Source organism: Phoca vitulina, unplaced genomic scaffold (assembly GCF_004348235.1).
Source record: "Phoca vitulina isolate PV1807 unplaced genomic scaffold, GSC_HSeal_1.0 scaffold77, whole genome shotgun sequence".
Lineage (NCBI taxonomy): Eukaryota > Metazoa > Chordata > Mammalia > Carnivora > Phocidae > Phoca > Phoca vitulina.
The window spans coordinates 1,301,478-1,318,106 of NW_022589780.1; positions in this window are offsets into that span (position 1 = coordinate 1,301,478).

The window sequence follows — 16,629 nt, forward strand, 5'->3', positions numbered from 1 at the left end:
ACTTAAGTAAACAGAGTTCCAAGATCTGTCATAGTCATAGCATTTGGGGTTTATTTAATCCACTCCCCCGCCCCATCTGACCCTTGATTTTCTCCTGGAGAGAACATATGTGCACACATATGTTTAATTTCCAACATTAAACAATTCAGTTGACTTAGAGTCCTTGAGAATACCTCAGAAATCCTCCAGGGCCTAGTGCCCCCTCACTTTACAGAACAGGAAAACAGCCCAGAGATATGACTTGCCCGTTACTTAGTAAGTTAGTGACAGAGGAGGAACTAAGCTTAGCCCCCAGGTCCCCTGACTCCCAGACCTCCTTCCTTTACACCACGCCAACTCAGTTCTAGCCTGTCCTTTCTCCCAAGTTCCACCTCTATATCTTCAATTGCCCACTGGACAGTTTCACTTGGATCTTCCATTGTTACTTCCACCCCAAGATGTCAAAACTCCCTAAGCCAGTTCCCCTACTTGTCTTGATCATTTCTTTCCACGCCATCTTCTTTCCTCAAGTCGCCTAGGCTCAAAACACTCAGATAACTTCAATTCTTCTATTTCACGAGATTCTGACCTTTCTTTAGTTATCATGTCAATTATAATCAGCTTTCCTTTATGATCCCAATGCTACCATTCTAATACTGACTATTATCACCTTATCCCTGACTGACTGTTACAGCTTCCTAACTGGTCTTTCTTACATCCAGTCTATCCTCACACAAATGCATCCTATATAATGCATACTGCCAGGTTAATCAGCCCTAACACTGCTCTCACAGTTTCACTCTCTTACTTAAAACTCTCTCATCGTTCCTCATTGTCTACAAGACAAGTTGAAATACTTTAGTCAGAAAATAAAGAGAGAATTTTCAGCCTTATTTTCCATTCTTCCCCAGTACAAATCTTTCTTCTCCCACTGTCCTTTTCCTACCTAGTTTCCAAGGCCAGGCTTAAGTCTCACTTCCTCTTTGAGGCCTTGTATGGTGACTCTTACCCACAGCGACCTTCCTGGTCACTCTTACAGTAATTATTGTCTATATCAGTCACTTGGCACTTTTATTGTCTTTTGAATTTATTGCTAATTAACTCTTTATGTATGTTTGCTGTGAGTTCCCTACTGTAAACTCCTTGAGCTACTGTGATAGAGAAGAAAGAGCATAAGACTGAAAATCAGAAGAGCCAAGTTTGAGCCCTGGTTATGAAAGTGGGGCTTAGGTGTGTCACTTGGGTGAATCACTCAGACTCTTTGAGCCACAATTTCATCACGCATAAAATGAGGATCATAATCTCAGCTTCAAGTACTTCAGATTGTGGTGAGGCTTTGCAAATCTAGAGAGCTAACCGAATATAAATGGTTGTTATTATATCACCCTATTTGCTTAATAAATGGTGCTTAATAAACATTTGCTGAATGATTACATGTCAGTAAATCAGTTTAGTGTTTCTGTTCCTGGGCCTATTTCCATGTTAAGAGGCCACAGGAACCCCAAGAAACCTAAAGATCTAAGGGCACTTTAGCAACAGTGGAGATAGAGAGGGCATTGGAAAGATATTGTGAAGGAAAGTAGGCCTGTCCAGCATCTCTCACACCGCACGACACTGGCTACTCACTAGTTGGCCTACCCTAAGGCTAATCTGGATGTGGAGAGGAGAAGATGGCACATCTGAGATTTCACTTTCCTCACATTTTCTACTACTTCATCCCATAATCCCTAATGAGTTAGACCAAATGCTTCACCCAGGATGCACCTAGGACTCTATTTTCCTTCATTGATGTGATGAAAGCCGGCTTTTTGGTGAAGAAGGTGATGAGAAGTAGTAGAGAGAACAAGCAGTTTTAGTCAGATAACCAGACTTTGCTTTGAATCTTCAATCTGCTACTCACTAGTTGCATGATCTCAGACAAGTTACTTAATCTCTTTGAGCTTCAGTTTCCTCATTGGCAAACTGGGGATAGTAATACTCATTTAGCTGGGTTGTTGTGAAGTGTCAATGAAGTAATGGATGAAAAAACATCACTTACAGTTCCTGTGGGTGGGAACCCCTTTTCAATAGTTCTCAACTTTAGTGTAGTTAGATGAGGAACCAGAATTCTAGATTTGGATTTGGTGCTGCTTAGAAGTGATAGTTAAGATCACGATGAAGACTGAACCCTTGAGTGTGAGAAGCAGAAGGCTAAAAACTGATTATTGAGAGATGATCACAGTGATGAACTGGGAGGAAACAGATTGAAACTTTGGCATTGCATCAAGGGAGAAGAGAGTTTCAAAGAGAAGGACTTATAAAAGTTATTTTTTAAAAACCTTTGAATGAAAGGAAAAGAAAAGAAAAATCAAGGAAGTAAGCAACAGTGAATGTATAAGAGAATTCGGGGAAGATGAGACTCTCAGAAAGATAATAATAAAAAAAATACTTGATTCCTTGCCAACCTGCATACAAAAGATATTAGCCAATGACATTGACTAAAGAGGCCAATCTCAAATAGCTTTTGTAATCAAGATCTGTTTACATGTATTTGTATTCCTCCTTCCCTTTTAGTTCCTATATGACTTTGCCTCTTTCCAAAGATTTCAAAATCACCCACTGAATGAGTTACTTGCCATACCTAGAGATTTTATATTTCTAGTATGAGCTGAGATGTGGTTTGTCACCAAAAGGGACTACAAAAATAACTTGAGTACAACCAAAAAGTGAGTCTGTCTATGAGGGCAACTCAGTGTATGTTTGATTGCCAGAATTTATATATTTAGGTCACAAAGTGGGAAGGAGACAAATTATTTTTCCTTGAGTCAAAGGGTAAATTATTAAAATGTGAGAACTCTTCGAGACAAATAAGATAAAATGGGGGCTGGCTGGCTATTACTGTACATTTTGTACCAGAGTTTGAGGCCCTAGTCATGCTGTTGGAACTACTGATGGGAAGAAGAAACCAGATGTATCTGGAAAACTAAAGAGATAAATCAACTAATGCCCTCTCAGAGCATTGTAATGCTGGCACCTGCTCAATTTGTTTACTTCTCACTGATATTTAACTTACTGCTCATTGTAAGCCTCGTCCCCTTTACTACACCAATAACTCTTTATCTCCAGTGTGAATAAAACATTGCTTTTCACACCCTCTGATCATGCTGGATTTCTTTCAGAGGGTAGCCATTGCTCTGGTTCTTTGAAAATGTAAGCTAGTTTGATTTTTTCTGAGTTTCTGTCTTTATTCATTTCTCTATGGCAGTTTCCCAAAGCACATATTCTGGGGCAGTAATCATATTACTGAGTTTTTAAGGGGTTGGATTAGAAGGGAGGGTCCAACATAGTGACATGGACAGACCCTGAACTCACTTTCTTCCATGGAAATCTACACTTACATATAGAGCAATTCCTCCTGAAAAAGAACTGAAGGCTGATTGAACAGCTTCAGCACAACAAAGGATAGAGAGACCACATAGAGAATGCAAGAGAGATTGGGATACAGCAACAATGGGAACCTCACTCCCAATGCTGCAAACTGCAGTGGGGAAGGATAGCACTGAGGAAACTGCTCATAGATTTGCCTGCCATCAGGCATAGAAAAAAAGCCACGGCTTAAAAGGCAACTAGACTATAAGTGAACTAATGCTAGAACATACCCTAAATGGCAGGAGAACTGCTGGAACACTCTCTAGGGTTGGAGATGCTGGTGAGCACCATTGTTTACATCCCCCCCCACCTTGATGCTGCAGATAGGAATGGGGTCTGGGCACTTTAGCCAGGCTGCCACCTCAATGAGCCCAGGGACCCTAGCCCATACCAGCTCCAGTCATTCCCCCAAGGTGGCCTCCCCTACTCTTGACTGCCTGAGCTCCAGTTTTCCCACCAATGTGGCCCCAATGTGGTGTATACCAGGACACTCCTGGAATGTGTCTACTACAATTCCAACCATCTCACCTAGGTGGCATGGGTACAAAACTCTCCAGCACACTCCAGCCTTTTGCCCACTTCAGCTGCAGCCAACTTGCCAAGGCAGCCCCTGCATGGAACATCCTAGAAAACCCCCTCCCACCTGTGTCCACTTCACCTCCAGCTGTCCCATTAGGACAGCCCCAGTGCAGAGTGCCCCAGAACTCCCAGCTTGTGCCTGCTAACCTGGGGAAGGAAACACATCCAGGTGCAGGAAGCAAAGAGAATCCCAAACAAGATGAACCCAATCAGGTACACACCAAGGCGTATAATAATTAAAATGTCAAAGAGTAAAAATAAAGAGAGAATCATAAAAGCAGCAAGAGAAAAGCAACTAGTTACATACAAGGGACACTACATAAGGCTATCAGATTATTTTTCATCAGAAACCTTGAAGGCCAGAAAGGAGTAGCATGATATATTTTCAAAGTGCTGAAAGGAAAAAAACCTACAACCAAGAATACTCTACCTGGCAAGGTTATCATTCAGGATTAGAGGAGAGATAAAGAGTTTCCCAGACAAACAAAACAAAAGAGTTCGTCACCACTAAACCAGCCTTAAAAGAAGTGTTAAAGGGACCTCTTGAAGTGGAAAAAAAGGTCATAACTAGAAGTAAGACATTATAAAAGGAAAAAATTTCACAAGTAAAAGCAATCATATAATAAAGGTAGTAAACTGATCACTTATGAAGCTAGTATGAAGGTTAAAATACAAAAGTAGTAAAATCAATTATATAAAAAATTAGTTAAGAGACTCACAAAATAAAAAGATGTAAATTATGATAGCATATACATAAAACATGGAAGAGGAGAGTATAAACATAGTGCTTTGAGATTGTGTTCAAACCTAAGTGACCATCAACTTAACATAAAAAGTTATATACTTAAGATGATATATATGAACCTCATGGTATTCACAAACTAAAATTATAATAGATACACAAAAAATAAAGGGAAAGGAATCCAAGCATAATAGTAAAGAAAGACATCAATCACAAGGGAAGAGAGCAAGAGAAGAAAGGAACAGAGAACTACAAAACAACCAGAAATCAATGAACAAAATGGAAAAAAGTGCATACCTATCAATAATTACTAGATGTAAATGGTCTAAATGCTCTAATCAAAAGACATAGGGAGACTGAATGGATGAAAAAAAAAGACTCATCTATATGTTGCCTACAAGAGAATCCACTTCAGACCTAAAAGTCTGAAAACTTCACAAACTGAAAGTGAAGGAATAGAAAAAAAATACCATGCAAATGAAAATGAAAAAAAAAAAAAACCCAACAAACTCGGATAGCAATACTTACATCAGACAAAATGGCCTTTAAAACAAAGATTGTAATGAGAGACAAAGAGGGGCATTACACAATGATAAAGGGATCAGTCCAACAAGATGATATAACAATTGTAAATATCTATGCATTCAACATAGAAGTACCTAAATACATAAAGTAAATATTAACAGACATAAAGGGAGAAATTAACAGTAATACAATAATAAGAGGCTGTAACACCTCACTTACATCAATGGATAGATCATCCAGAAAGAAAACCAATAAGGAAACAGTGGCTCTGAATGACACATCAGACTAGATGGACTTAACAGATATATACAGAACATTCCAACAAAAAAACCAGCAGAATATACATTCTTTTTTTCTTTCTTAGTTTTTAAAATTCATTTTAATTTAATTTAATTTTTAAAAATTTTTATTTAAATTCTAGTTAGTTAAGTATATTCTTTTCAAGCGCATGTGGAACATTCTCCAGGATGGATCACATATTAGTCCACAAAACAATCTTAAAAAATTTAAGAGATTGAAATCTTATCAGGCATCTTTCCAAACACAATGGTAGGAAATTAGAAATCAACCACAAGAAAAAACTTGAGAAAACACAAACACACAGAGGCTAAACAACATGCAATTACACAACCAGTGGGTCAATGAAGAAATCAGAGGAAATTTAAAACTTCCTGGAGACCAATGAAAATGGAAACAAGATGTTATAAAATTTTGGGGATGCAGCAAAAGCAGTTTTTTTTTGAAAAAAAAATTTTTTTTAGAGAAAAAGAGAGAGAGAGCACAAGTTGGGGATTGGGGAGGGGCAGGGGGAAAGAGAGAGACTCTTAAGCAGGCATGGAGCCTGACACAGGGCTCGATCACAAGGCCCTGAGATCATGACATGAGCTGAAATCAAGAGTTAGACGCTTAACCAGCTGAGCCACCAAGACACCCCACAAAAGCAGCTCTAAGATGGAAGTTTATAGTGATACAGGCCTACCTCAAGAAACAAGAAAAATCTCAAATAAACAATCTAAGCAGTATATAATTGATGAATTGTGTGATGATGAGTTGTACGTAAGTGATGAATCCCTAAATTCTACTCCTGAAACAGTTATTACACTGTATGTTAGGTAACTGGAATTTAAAGAAACTTGAAACTAGAAAAAACAAAAAAATGAGTTTTTAAAACTTAAATGATAAAAATAATTCAGAATTTTTCAGCTGTGGGGTTTTCCTCCTACCTTTTTGAGTTTTATTTCTAATTCATTTTTAGACAGTTATGCCAGCTCTGCTGGTTTGACAATGTCTTCACAAATTAAAAATGAAAAAAATAAAACCCAAAGTTTGAAAACAAAAATGTTTAAAGATTCATAAAAGTTTGTAAAAACCATCTCTGGTTTACCAAAATTAGCAATATGTGAAGAATCAGTAACATACTGCTTTTGTCTTTTTTATAAAAGATTTTATTTATTTATTTGAGAGGGAGAGAAAGAGCGTGGGAGAGCAGGGGGGAGTGGCGGGGGGTGGGGGGAAGAAGCAGACTCCAAGCTGAGCAAGAGCCAAGTTCACGACCCCAACGTCACAACCCCAACATCAGGACCCAAGCCGAAATCAAGAGTCAGATGGTTAGCTGACTGAGACACCCAGGCGCCCTAGTAACAAACTGCTTTCGAATCAATTGTTGACTCTCTCTGTTTTTCTGCTCTCTTCTCCCCTGGCAAGCTGATCCCTGCCTACTCTGGGGCTGGATCTTCTTGGATAAATTAGAGCCCTGATAGGTCTTCTTGGACACTTCAGATATTTACTAATTTATTCACTTCATTCAGCAATATTTACTGATCACCCATTATGTGCTAGGCACAGGGAGAACATAAGTCAGACACCTACCCTGTCCTCAAGAAGTCTATTGGATAAATATTCAAACACAGTTGACAGTTATTAATGTTGATTTACTATGTAGCAAGCATCGTTACATGCAGATGGTATAAAGTTTTCCATGTGAAAGAGAAGTGATGATGTCAGGCTACAAGAGAATCTACGTCAGGAGTACAAGACAATTGAAAGATTTATGTTGTTTAAGATTAATTAGGTCCTTGGTTTTCAAAAGTTGCTTAAGTCCATAATAAATATGATAAAAATTATATACTGTTAATCCTGTTTTTGTACTTGAGCTCTTTCAGAAAGGACTTTAATGTGTTACAAAAACTTACTATGGGAAAACCAGTTTTTAAATCAGAAGTAAGCCAAGCAATATGTAATGGACTCTGACAGTATCTTACCCAATACCCATTATCCCAATCTTCTTTACTCAGAGAGCCCCAATTTTGTTTTGGGCAGCAATAAACCCAACTTCCTAAAGGTATACCTCAGGGTGGCCACATGACCTAGCTCTAGCCAATGAGATTTAAGTAGAAATCTACTGGGTAGGGTTTCTAGAAGAGCTATTGTTTTCCTAATAAAGGAAAACAATTTAGTTTACTAGATCCTTTAGCTTTTTGCCTTATGCTTTTTAGCCCTTTATTCCTGTGTAGAACACAGACAAGATGCTTAGAAATTGAGCAGCCATTTTACAACCATAAAGACATAAAATACACACTAAAAAAATTGTGAAGCAGAAAGCTGTAAGGATTATCTTGTGCAACTGGACCCATCCTTGGGCTGGCTACCTTGAATTTTTTTTTGTTAAAAGAAGGGCCATATGCACCCCAATGTTCATAGCAGCAATGTCCGCAATAGCCAAACTGTGGAAAGAGCCGAGATGCCCTTCAACAGATGAATGGATAAAGAAGATGTGGTCCATATATACCATGGAATATTACTCAGCCATCAGAAAGGATGAATACCCAACTTTTACATCAACATGGATGGGACTGGAGGAGATTATGCTAAGTGAAATAAGTCAAGCAGAGAAAGTCAATTATCATATGGTTTCACTTATTTGTGGAATGTAAGGAATAGCATGGAGGACATTAGGAGAAGGAAGGGAAAAATGAAGGGAGGGAAATCGGAGGGGGAGATGAACCATGAGAGACTATGGACTCTGAGAAACAAACAGGGTTTTAGAGGGGAGGGGGGAGGGGGGATTGGTTAGCCCAGTGATGGATATTAAGGAGGGCACGTACTGCATGGATCACTGGCTGTTATACGAAAACAATGGATCGTGGATCACCACATCAAAAACTAATGATGTATTGTATGGTGACTAAAAAACATAATAAAATTAAAAAAAAAACACCCAGGGGTGCCTGGGTGGCTCAGTGGGTTAAGCATCTGCCTTCTGCTCAGGTCATTATCCCAGGGTCCTGGAATCAAGTCCCACATTGTGCTCCTTGCTCAGCGGAGAGTCCGCTTCTCCATTTGCCCCTCCCCTACCTCTCATGTGCGCGCGCACGCACGTGCTCTCTCTCCCTCTCTCTCTCAAATAAATAAAATCTTTAAAACAAAACAAAACAAAAACACCTATTTTGTTGAGCCACCACAAAAGGGTTTCTGTTACATGCAGTCAAATGCAGTCCTAACTGATATACTCTACCTCAAAAGGGAAAGGTTTGCAAGAAAAATATTTTAATTTTTATTAGGAGAATAAGGAAAAGTCTTTCTTCTGATTTGAAAAACAATGGGATTTCCTGCAAAATAAAAGTACTTTTCTTTTCTTGATCTGTATCTGCCTATGGTGGAGAGCAAGATATCTAGGAGAGCAGGAAATATAAGCTAACTCTTGCCCCCTGATCAAATGAGATCAAGATATTAGCTTTTGTTTACTAGAGCAGTGTCTCCTAAAATGTGTCATAGCACAGTAGGTTTTTGAGATGTACCTCAGGAAAAAAGAAAAGAAAAAAACCTGTTCTTGGTCAACAAGTTTGATAGATATTGAATATAGAACCCCTTCCTCTTAGTAATTCACAGTAGGCATTATGATGTTACCAGCTCTGGATAAGTCCTGTAGTAAAAAAAATAGGCTTAACATTTTTTGACCCAACCCCTTAATAAGCTATTTTTTAATTGAAGTATAGTTGACATACAATATTATATTAGTTTCAGGTGAACAACATAGTGATTCAATAATTTCTATATTATGCGATGCTCACCACAATAGATGTGGTTACCATCTGTCACTATACAAAATTATTGACTATATTCCCTATGCTGTACTTTTTATCCTTTTAACTTATTTATTTTATAACTGAAAATTTGTACCTCTTAATCCCCTTCACCTGTTTCACCTATTCCTCATCCCTCCTGGCAACCACAAGTTTGTTCTCTGTATTTGTTTGTTCATTTCTTTTGTTTTTTTTTTTTGTTTTGTTTTGTTTTTTAGAATCCACATATAAGTGAAATCATATGGTATTTGTCTTACTCTGTCTGACTTATTTTACTTAACATAATATACTTTAGGCCCATCCATACTGTCACGAATGGCAAGATTTCACTCTTGTTTATGGCTGAGTAATGTTCCATTGTATATATACCACCTCTTCATCCTTCCGTCTATCAATGGACACTTAGGTTGCTTCCATATCTTGGCTATTGTAAATAATGCTGCAATAAACATAGGGAAGCATGTATCGTTTCTAATTAGAGTTTTTGTTTTCTTTGGGTAAATACCCAGTAGTGGAATTACTGGGTTATATAATATTTCTATTTTTAATTTTTCAAGGAACCACCATACTGTTTTCCATAGTGGCTGCACCAATTGACCTTCCCACCAACTGCACAAGGGTTCCCTTTTCCCCACACCCTTGCCAACACTTTTTTTTCCTTTGAGTATAGTTGACATGCAATGTTACATTAGTTTCAAGTGTACAATATTTCTTGTCTTTTTGATACTAGCCATTCTGACTTGTGTGAGGTGATATCTCTTTGTGGGTTTGATTTGTATTTCCCTGATGATGAGTGATGTTGAGCACCTTTTCTTGTGTCTGTTGGCCATCTGTATCTCTTCTTTGGAAAAATGTCTATTCAGGTCTTCTGCCCATTTTTATTTTTATTTTTATTTTTTTAAGATTTTATTTATTTGAGGGAGGGGGGAAAGAGAGAGAGAGAGAGAGCACAAACCGGAGGGAGGAGCAAAGGGGAAGGGAAAAGCAGACTCCCCGCTGAGCAGGGAGCCTGATTCGGGACTCGATCCCAGGACCCTGGGATCATAACCTGAGCTGAAGGCAGACACTTAACTGACTGAGCCACCCAGGCACCCTTCTGCCCATTTGTTTTTTCAGAATTTTTAAATTTATTTATATGACAGAGAGAGAGAGAGAGCACAAACAGGCAGAGTAGCAGGCAGAGGGAGAGGGAGAAGCAGGTTCCCCACTGAGCAAGGAGCCAGATGTGGGACTCTATCCCAGGATCCTGGGAACATGACCTGAGGCGAAGGCAGTCGCTTGACCAACTGAGCCACCCAGGCATCCCCCTTCTGCCCACTTTTAAATTGGATTTTTTGGGTTTTTTGTTGTTGAGTTATATGAGTTCTTTATATATTTTAGATATTAACCCCTTATTGGATATATCATTTGCCAATATCTTTTCCCATTCACTTGGTTGACTTTTCATTTTGTTGATAGTTTCCTTTGCTGTGCAGCTTTTTCGTTTGATGTAGTCCTATTTGTTTATTTTTGCTTTTGTTTCCCTTGCTTGAGGAGACATATCCAGAAAAATGTTGCTAAGGCCATTGTGCAAGAGATTACTGCCTATGTTTTCTTCTAGGAGTTTTGTGCTTTTAGGTTTTACATTTAGTTCTTTAATCCATTTGAATTTATTTTTGTGTATGGTGTAAGGAAGTGGTGGTCCAGTTTCATTCTTTTGCATGTAGCTGCCTGGCTTTCCCAACACCCTTTATTGAAGAGACTGTCTTTTCCCCCATTGTATATTCTTGCCTCCTATGTCATAGATTAATTGACCATATAAGTGTGGATTTATTTCTGGGCTCTTTATCTTGTTCCATTGATCTATGTGTCTATTTTTCTGCCAGTAGCATACTGTTTTGATTGCTACGGGTTTGTAGTAGCTCTTGAAATCTGGGATTGTGATACCTCCAGCTTTGTTCTTCTTTCTCAAAATTGTTTTGGCTATTCAGGATCTTTTGTGGTTCCATACAAATTTTAGGATTATTTGTTTTAGTTCTGTGAAAAATACTATTGGTATTTTGGTAGGGATTGCATTGAACCCGTGGATTGCTTCGGATAGTATGGACACTTGAGCAATATTAATTTTTCCAATCCATGTGCATGGTACATCTTTTCATTTGTGACATCTTCAATTTCTTTCATCAATGTCTTATAGTTTTCAGAGTGCAGGTCTTTCATTTACTTGACTAAATTTTTTTCCTAGGTATTTTCTTTGTGGTGCACTTGTAAATGGGGTTGTTTTCTTAATTTCTCTTTCTGCTACTTCATTATTAGTGTATAGAAATGCAGGTAATTTTTGCATATTAATTTTGTATCCTGCAACTTTACTGAATTAATTTTTTAGTACTAATAGTTTTTTGGTGGAGTCTTTCAGGTTTTCTATATATAATATCATGTAATATCATGTCATCTGCAAATAATGACAGTTTTACTTCTTCCTTTCTGATTTGGATGCTTTTTATTTCTTTTCTTCCTCTGTTTGCTGTGGCTAAGATTTTCAGTACTGTATTGCATAAAAGTGACATGAGTGGACATCTTTATCTTGTTCCTGAACTTAGAGAAAACGTTTTCAATATTTTCCCATTGAGTATGATGTTGGCTGTGGTTTTTTCATATACGGCCTTTATTATGTTGAACTATGTTCCCTCTAGACCTGCTCTTTTGAGAGCTTTTACTATAAATGAATGTTGAATTTTGTCAAATGCTTTTTCTGCATCTACTGAAATGGTCATATGGTTTTTCTTGTTCATTTTGTTAATGTGGTATATCATGCTGATTGATTTGCAGATATTAAACCATCCCTGGAATAAATCCCACTTTATCATGGTACATGATCCATTTCATGTGTTGTTGAATTCAGTTTGCTAATATTTTGTTGAGGAGTTTTGCATCTAAGTTCGCCAGGGATATTGGCTTGTAGTTTTTTTCTTTGTAGTGTCTTTGTCTGATTTGGGTATCAGGGTAATGATCATAATAGGATGAAGTTTGAAGTTTTCCTTCCTCTTTATTTTTTGGAATAGCTTGAGAAGGATAGGTATTAACTCTTCTTTAAATGTTTGGTAGAATTCACCTGTGAAGCCATCTGGTCCTGGAATGTTTGCTGGGAGTTTGTTTTATTACCAATTCAATTTCATTACTAATAAGCAGTCTGTTCAGATTTTCTTTTTCTTCCTGATACAGTCTTGGAAGATTGTATGTTTCTAGAAATTTATCCATTTCTTCTAGGTTGTCCAATTTGTTGACATATAATTTTTGATAGTAGTCTCTTATAATCCTTTGTATTTCTATGATGTCAGTTGTTACTTCTCTTTTATTTCTTTTTAAAAAAGTTTTAATTTTAATTCTAGTTAGTTAACAGACAGTGTTATAGTAGTTTCAGGTGTACAATATTTCAACAATTCCATATATCACCTGGTGCTCATCACGACAAGTGTACTCCTTAATCCCCATCACCTATTTAATCCATCCCCCCACCTGCCTCTCCTCCGGTAACCATCAGTTTGTTCTCTATAGTTAAGTCTGTTTCTTGGTTTGCTTCTCTCTTTTTTCCCCCACATATTAATCTGTTCTGTTTCTTAAATTCCATATATGAGTGAAATCATATGGTATTTGTCTTTCTCTGACTGACTTTTTTTTCACTTAGCATTATACTCTCTAACATCATCCATGTCCTTGCAAATGGCAAGATTTCATTCTTTTTATGGCTGAATAATATTCCATTGTATATATATACCACTTCTTTATCCATCCATCAATGGACACTTGGGCTGCCATAATTTGGTTATGGTAAATAGTGCTGCTATAAACATAGGGGTGCATATATCCCTTTGAATTAAGTGCTTTTGTATTCTTTCAGTAAATACCCAGTAGTGCAATTGCTGGATCATAAAGTAGTTCTATTTTTAACTTTTTGAGGAACCTCCATACTGTTTTCCACACTGGCTGCACCAGTTTGCATTCCGCCAACAACCTTTGATGTGTGACGAATACATTCCAGAGCATGTACCGTGAGACCAACAGTGCATGAGGGTTCCTTTTTCTCCACATCCTCACTAACACTTGTTTCTTGTGTTTTTGATTTTAGCCATTCTGACAAGTGTGATATCTCATTGTAGTTTTAGTTTGCGTTTCCCTGATGATGAGTGATGTTGAATATCTTTTCATGTGTCTGTTGTCCATCTGTATGTCTTCTTTGGAGAAATGTCTGCTCATGTCTTCTGCCCATTTTGTAATTGGATTATTTGTTTTTTGGGTGTTGGGCTGTATAAGTTCTTTATATATTTTGGATACTAACCCTTTATCAGGTATGTCATTTGCAACTATCTTCTCCCATTCCGTAGGTTGCTTTTTAGTTTTGTTGACTGTTTCCTTCGCTGTGCAGAAGCTTTTTATTTTGATGTGGTAGCAATAGTTTATTTTTGCTTTTATTTCCCTTGCCTCAGGAGACATATCTAGAAAAATGTTGCTACGGCCAGTGTCAGAGAAATTACTGCCTGTGCTCTCTTCTTCTATATTCATTATTTATTTCTAATTTTACTGTACTGTGTCTTGTGACTATAGTACGTGGAATTTCTACCTTTTATATTAAGAGCATTTTGAATTCAAATACTGAATAGTAGTTGTGAAAGATTCATGTGCACTTGAAAAGAAAGTGTAATTCCTGTCCTAATCATTAAGTTCTTATCACTTGACAGTCTAATCTACATTATTTATTGTATTAGTCAGCTCCATACTTTTTAAAAATTAGCTTTTTGTTTACTTGATTTGTCATATTTTAACAGCCGAGTGTTGAAGTCTCCAATCACACTATATGACCTTCGATGTATGAGGAATTCCAAAGCACATACTGTGAGGCCATATGATTTTCATCCATAAATGCAGAGAAAGGATAACTGAAAATTTCCTCCTTTACACCCTTAATGGGGTTAACCATAAATAAAGACTGACAAAATCGAGTTCTCATTAGTAGAGCCAACAAAACGCTATGGAAGAATGGAGCAAGGGGTTATTAAATCTTCCTGGTGAAGGCTTCACTAAGAAGGTGATATTTGATGTGGACTTAAAAGATGAATACGCTTTGCCATGTAGAGAGAACATGTGCAAAAGCAAAGAAAGGTGAAATTATTCAGAAAACATGAAGTAGTCCAGTGTACTACTTTAGACCATGATAGGGAGTGATTGGAAATTCATAGGGGTCAGAGTATGAAGGGTCTTTGTTGAACTTCATGATGGACCTATTATATGTATGGGGAAGCATTGAACTCTCTGACAGTAAGTACGGATCTTCCCTCTATGGGGCAGTGCTCTGGGTATCACTCAAGTACTCTGCTCACTTTCTGCCTCCATGATTACCTCTGAAGGTCCCTGTACATTTGGCCCACTAGGGTCACCAGCCTGGCCACTCTTTGTAAATGTCCCTTGCTTGCCCTCACATTCCATGATTAAGTCTTACTGATTAGTTCCTTTGATGATCAGCTCATACAAAGTTATTGTGACATCCAGAGTGAGGAGCAAAACCTTAGAGTATTAGAGTATCTCAAAAATATTCAGGGAGGGAAGAGGAGAGATAGGGAGAACAAGAGATTGCATTGTGGTGTAGAGGCTGAGGGTGAAGAGAAAAGATATGGGGGAAATGAATTTTCTAGAAGGAGCATGTGGCTGGTGCTAATAAGAAAGCAAAGGCTTTTTTTTTTTTTTAACTCTTTTAGGTATAGCCTCATTCCCATGTGTGTCCTTGAGATTCTTTTCTGAAAAAAATCTGCTGTAGTTTGCTCTTCCTGGACAAACCAAACAGGTGAGAACAATTCAAATCCAAGTCCCCCCTTTATTCAGTTACCTTTTCATTACCTCATGAGGTTTTGACCCATCCAATCAACCCCAGTGACTCCTACCATGACTTCTCCCAATCTGATAGGCTCCCAAATCAGATCAGCCACTTTCTCTATATTACCAGCAGCCTTCTCTGCCATGCCAAGGGGTTTGAACTTTATCTTCTAGACCAGCATTTGCAAAACTGTATTTAGAGAAACACTAAGTGTTCCATGTGATGGTAATAAGTGTTATTTGAAACAAGGGTTCCATTGTCAGGTAAGTTTGGGAAATACTAAATACTCCTTCTTGGATAGTCACAAAGCCCATTAGTGTGAAGATTCTGAAAATATTTCAGTAAATACATCTGTCTAACTTTGTTTAATCCAGCATCTCCCACAGTTATTTAACCACATAATCATTTTTTCTGTGCAATATTTATTAACATCTATGGAACATTAATGGTACCCAGAACATAATTCAGGATATGCTGGTATTTCAAAGTAGAGGACTAACAAGTCAGATTTAAGCATTAGTAAGAGCACTCTGGCACCAGCGTGATGAATGGATTGATTAGAGAGGACTCTAGCAGAAGAAGTGGCAATTGTCTAGGAATGTTGGTGAGGGCTTTGACAAGGTTGTGACAGTGGAGAAGGGAAGAGGACACACTGGATTAATATTGAGGTGGTAGAATTAACAGGATTTGGTGATAAAAAGTCAGATTGGGAGGGGGAAGATGTTTCGTCTGCTACTGGTATGTTGATGTTAAAATGTTTGTTAGAGATTGGTAAGTTGGATATATTGGTCTTGAGGGAAATCACTTATGAGAGAAATCTGGGTTAGAAATGGATATTTGAGACTGAAACAGTATAAAGTGAGAATAGAGTGGGCCCCACCAAAACTGAATATTTAAGAGGTATGAAATAAGAAAAGTAAAAAAGGCTAATCTAAAATTTCCCCCCTTTTTCACCTTATTGAGATATAACTGATGTATAACAGTGTGTAAGTTTAAGGTGCAACATGATTTGATATACATATATTGCAAAATGATTACAGTAAGGTTAGTTAAGACATCCATCACCTCACATAATTACAATTTCTTGTGGTGAGAACACTTAAGATCTACTTTCTTAGCAATTTTCAAGTATTTCAAGCATTATTGTTAATTATAGTCATCAAATTGTACAGTAGATCCCAGAAATTATTCATATTATAATTGGAAATTTGTACCCATTGGCATTGGCCAACATCTCCCCATTTCCCCTATTTCCTAGCCCCTGACAATCACCATTCTATACACTGTTTTTATGAGTTTGGCATTTTTTTTTTCTTTTAGATTTCACATGTAAGTGAGATCATACAGTTTTTGTCTTTCTCTGTCTGACTTATTTCACTTAGCATAATGCCCTCAAGGTCCATCCATGTTGTTGCAGATCGCAGGATTTCCTTCTTTTGAATGATGAATATTATTCCATTATATTCCAC